Genomic DNA, 6,010 nt, shown 5'->3' with positions numbered 1-6,010 from the left:
ACATAAGAAACAATGTAAGGAAAAAAAATGATGTCCCGTGTAGGACACATGCTGTTACATGGTAACACAAATCTTGTAACCTGTGCCTGAACCAACCCGTCCTCCTCTCCCCCACCGCCCCCCGGCGGAGGCTAAAGCTCATCCAGCGGCCGTGAGTTTTGGAACATGAGCTTGGCGAGTGGCAGCGTTGGCCTGGCCCCAAGTCACACTGTGTTCCACTGGAGCACACCAGCATTCCACACACAACGTCCACTCTGCTCTTAGGCGAGACAGCTGGGCGGATGTCTTTTTCCCGCCACTCTCACAACAACAACACAGCAGAGTGTCCACAAAGGACATTTTATCTCTGACGGTGTGAGACAAACCATTGCCACTGTTTCTGATACGACCCCAGGGAAAATTGCCTCTCCACCCATTTTGTGTCTATCATCATAGTGTCCCACAGGGTTCAATGTTGGGTCCCCTCCTTTTCTTTATATGTCTGCTCCAGGGTTATAATAATTTGGATTTATATCATATCAAGTTTTTATTTTGTTTTGACCTTTGTTTTTTTTAGTTTTTGATTCAGTTAGTTTTAGCTTTTAGAGCAGGTTTGTTCATTTTTGTTACATTTTTCTGAAAATGCTTCATTTTAGCTGGGTTTGTATTAGTTTTAGGGATCTTTTTTAAATATATGGACTGGAGTATTTGTCAAGTACCAGAAGATTTAAAAAAAAAAAAAAAATCACTGTTGCGTAATAAAGTAAACTACAATTCTCAAACGACTGTTTGACCTTGCCTCTTCTGTATACAGAACTAAATACATTGTAAATGAACCCCAAAAGCTCATGTATGGAATTGACAAAGACACAAATCAAGAACATTTTGGCTATAATTATAGTTATAAATGTAAGATGTAATTTCAATTTGTTTTCGGGTTTTTTAAAAAGTTTGTTTTTAATTTTATGTTAATGTTTTTTTTATTTTTGTATTACGTTAGTTATTTCCTTAGTTTTTGTTTACTATAATAATCTTGATCCGCTCCCATTGTGCAAGATTATCACTAATTTCAATGCACGCAAACTGGTGGCAAAGAACCATTTTTGTCTAAATGAAGCTCCTCAACTTACTTTAACATAGGTCTTTGGCACCAACCACAAGATGGCGCCAAAGCAGTACTGTTATACAGAGACGCCTATTTCCCGTCTGCATAATTAATCGACCCACGTGGTCCCAGTAGGTCGAGTCAGCCAAACGACGTGTTGTGTACGTTGCGGTCCCACAGACGCAATGACATGTGCCCCATATTGTTTTCATTTCACCGATCATCACACTGTGCGTGTGTGTGTCTGTTGTTTTTGTTTGTTATATTTTCTTTGTTTGGTGGCGTCTGCTCGTCCGTCGCCCCCTTGCGACGTAAAGATTACGTTCTCTACGCTGATTGGCTGTCGCCGACGAGCGGGACCACCTGGTCGATTAAATATGCAGGACGGAACGCGGTGGTGGTTAGGCGTTGCCCAGCTCTACTGTTATACGGCACAGGCCCTTGGCCTGAGTGTAAGAGAAAAACAAATGGGAGATTTTTTTTCCAGAAAATGGAGGATATGTTCTCTGCAAATTGTTGAATCGCTATCCTAAACCAACAACAGCCAACTCAATCTTATTTGCAGTCTGCGAGGTTGGAAACTTGTCGCTACCTTTCACTCAAAAGGTGACATTGGGTAGAAAGCCAGACAGTGTGAAAGGGGCTGCGATGAGTTTTGGCCACGTTGCGAAAACGTGGACCCAAAAAGCTTGCAGCTTGCGTAAGAGTTGGCGGAGCAAGGGCGACAAATCAGCTTTGGTGGAAGATTAGCGTTAAGAGCGAGATTGAGGCTGTCCCACATCTTTTGGCATCAAATGATTGCGTCCCATCATTGGCTCCTCTTTCCTCCTACCAGTTTGGTTTTGTGCTTAGCGGTCCCATCCCGGCTACAGAAACTAGCTCTCGAGACATGGAATGTCACAGTGCCGTATGCCTACTACAAAAATCTGTCCATTCATTTAATTTTCATTTGTTTTTAGAGCAGGTTTGTTCCGTTTTTTTATTTTGGCTGGAAATGCTTTGTTTTGTTTGAGTTTTTATTAGTTTTAGTATTTGGTTTAGTTTTTTTCCCCCCCTCTTAAATATATAGATTATCATACACCCATGATGTAAACATGTTTCTTCATTCACACACATACACACGTATCACAAAGCATGTCAATCCATTCACTTACACATGTTAACAAGTCTATCCATTCATAGACAGAAATACACAAAACACATCCATTGTCTCTCCGTACACATGCACAAAAGAAACTGTCCATTCACATACACACCTAATAGTGTCTGTCTATTCACACACACGTGACGGTCTGTCTATCCATTCACGTGTGCTCACAATGCATAACAAGCCATCCATTCAGTTCCTCACATGATACATACAGTAACATCTATCTATTCACATGCAATAAAAAGTGATGGTGGTGGGTGGGCGTGTCTCGCAGACAAAGGAGGGAAATGGGTCACATGATGGAGGTGCCTGCCGAGCTCGCGGTGGAGGGCCCAGTCTGCCCGTGCTCTCGGCGTGACCTACTTCGTGTAACATGTTTATGTCTGATGCATGGACTTCTCTTCCTCCTCCTCCTACTCCTCCTCCCCCATCTCCATCTTCTCTCTGAAAGTCTCATCACACCCATCACAGACATCCCATCTAGACGGCGACGCATCTTGTCAGCTTTCAAACATCGTGCACATGTGAAAGAGTAGTCAATTTTCTTTTTGGGTGGATGTGAATAGACAGCAAAATGTTCAACCAAACAATGTACGGTACTTTCAAAACCAAAGTCTCCTAGCTTAATGCTAACATATAATTCAAAAAGACATAGATGGGCTAACTGAAATTAGCATAGCTGTTACGGTAAGTCTAAATTAAACCTTCAAATAACCCTCTACTTCAACATCACAGTAACACGTCCAAACTGAGCATACAACAATACTCACGGATGTATATTCTCCCTGGTCAACAAATTGGGGACCTTCTGCCTCTTCTTCTTGCTCTATCAATGGATCTCAGTGCTGCCAGGCGTGTTGTGGCACAATGTGGTACTACACCCAAGGAGCTCATAGCACAAGCAAGTGTGAAAGGGGGTGTTGATGGTGCTCAAGTGATGGGGGGCCTCTCATGTGTCCGCTCAGGGAAGCTGAGTGACTCGATGGATATATGGAGAGTGAGAGCCTTGATTTAAGCTGAATGAAAGCTTTCGAGGGCCCCTGCCCCATTTTTACATGACAGGACCCCCGGACACATTTGAACCTTTGACCTCCATCACCAACGAGCCTTTACCACACTCAGAAACTCAATCAATTCTGCAGGCATGTTCATCCTGGTCGAAATTTACATAGGGTATATAGCCTAATGCCCCAAAATTATACATATACATATATATATATATACAGTGTGTATATATATATATATATATATATATATATATATATATATATATATATAGGCATATATATATATATATATAGGCATATATATATATACAGTATATATATATATATATATATATATATACTGTATATATATATACAGTATATATATATATATATATATATATACTGTATATATATATATACAGTATATATATATATATATATATATATATATATATATATATATATATATATATATATATACACGCACACCACAATAGCGAAGAGAAAAAGCAACATTATCAGTTTGTCTTTTGAGTAAAGTGCAGCATGTCTGTTTGTTTTGCGTTCCTGTACTATTTTGAAAATTTAGTCCCTATAGCAGATGTGGCAAAAGTACTCACACTTGTGTAAAAAAAAAAAAAAATGCCTCTGCTAAAAGTAGAAACACTAAAAGGAGTTAAGTTTAAATGTGTTTACAATGTGTTGGAGGATTAAAAAACAATTTTAAAGCATCTTTTTATCGGGCCGCTCTATATCGCAGATTTTCCCGTCTTGGATGGGTCTGTAATGTATCCCCCCACGATAAACAGGGGTTCACAGTTGAGTTCACAGTTCACCTGCGTCCTCCAGTGGAGAGTGCGAGGGTGCAGATTTCATATTTTTACACCCCATTTTTAGTGGCCCTAATGAGCCAAGTGGAACGCGGGCCCCTCACTAGGTGGTCTCCACATGAGCCACATCAGCATAGCAAAAGGATGGAGGCGCCCCACAGGACCTCGAGTGAACCTTGCGGCACATGAAAGTACCAGCGCCGCCGCCATGAATTATTCACACCGCTTCTTCAAACTGCCGCATTTCAGTTAATGATCAGACAAAAAGAAGAAGAGAAGTGCTGGTAAACACCTTTATGACATCCCGGCTCGGCATATGCAGGGACAAGACAAGCAGTGAGCTCTGAAAGTCGACCAGGCAGCATTATGCAGCAGTTTTTACAAATGTGAAACATCAAGAGTTTGTCTTCTTTTTAGGAAAGTGCACCATCAATCGTTTGTCTTCTTTTTCAGAAAAAGCAGCATCAATAATTTGACTTTTTTTAGGGAAAATACATGAAGTTTGACTTGTAAAGGAAATGCAACATTAAGAGTTTGTCTTTTGTGACAGAAAGTACATACTGCAGTGGTTTGTCTTCCTTCTAGTAAAATGCAACAATAAAGGTTTGTCTTCTTTCATGGAAATGGCAACATCAAGAGGTTGTATTCTTGGACAAAGTCAAAATCAATAGTTTGATGCATTTTCTGAATAATACAATCACATTTTGTCTTCTTTTTCGGACAAAGCAACACCAAGAGTTTTTCCATTCTTTTTATAGGAGTGTCCAAGTTTCTCTTTTTCACAAAGTTTAACACCAACATCTCAATTTTTTGGGGGTGAAAAAACAAAATGTTTGTCTTATTCTTTTCCAAGTCTAAAACTAAGATTTTTTTTCTTGTTTTATAAAAGTTACATCAACATTTCACCTTTTGTGGAAAGCGCAACATTAATCATTTGTCTTCTTTTTGAGTAAGTGCATAATCAAGAGTATTTCTTCTTTTTAGGACATTGCAACATTGATAGTTTCAGATGGTTAAAACATGACGTACGAAATGAACACTTCTTAGCACATTTTTGCTTCTTTTGGTTTGTAAGGAAGAAAAGCATCAGCATGAATCATGCAGGGAAAGGAAGCCCAGCGAGCTGGCAAAGTCGGTCAGACTGTCGTGGTCGTGTCCAAATGGGGAATTGCCGCTCATGAATCATTGAGTGAGGCGGAGCGAGGAAGGAAGCGTGCTAACAACACACAAATGCAAAAACCTTCACCATACGCACGCAACACCAGACTTTGGAGCAGGGAACTTTTTTAGACTTTCGCAAAACATTTTCGCCACGCAACCCATCTTTTTGGTACATTTATGTCCAATAATAGCATTTCATTCTGTTTAATCGTGTCCGTAGTCTCAAAATGTGGCAATATAATCAAAAACAAGCACATTTTATTCTTTATTCTCACTTTATTCTTTATAGATTTTTTTTATTTAGTATTCATGTTTGACTTGTATTTTGGAAAAATCATGATTGGGATGAAAAAAATGTAAAAGTGTAATAAGAATTATCTCTATGGGTCTGTGGCTTGCCAAAAATCAGGGTGTGGTTCACAATGGGTACAGTAAGGAGAAAAAAAATCTTTTGCGAAAACACTTTTAAATGAAACGTTTAAAAAAATGAAACCTATTAGTAGTACAATCTCCATTAAAGGAGAGATTCTCTAATAAACAAAACTATTCATACAATTCGTTAATTTTTTTTTCTTTTCAGGAAAGCGCTACAACAATATGTGGTTTTCATTTTTGGAAAAGTGCAACACCAATATTTGGTCTTTTCATAAAATTCTAACATCAATAGTCTGTCTCCTTTTTAGGACAGTGCAACATCCATCGTTTGTTTTCTTTTTGATAAAGTGCAACTCTAATCTGAAAGGAAGAAAACCCTTCTTGTCAATGTTTTGTAATGTGGCAGAAATGCACCACGACC

The sequence above is a fragment of the Filicampus tigris genome, chromosome 15 (genome assembly GCF_054856515.1).
Source record: "Filicampus tigris isolate MCC_2025a chromosome 15, RoL_Ftig_1.0, whole genome shotgun sequence".
NCBI classification, from domain to species: Eukaryota; Metazoa; Chordata; class Actinopteri; order Syngnathiformes; family Syngnathidae; genus Filicampus; species Filicampus tigris.
Note: the sequence above shows the minus strand (reverse complement) of the source record.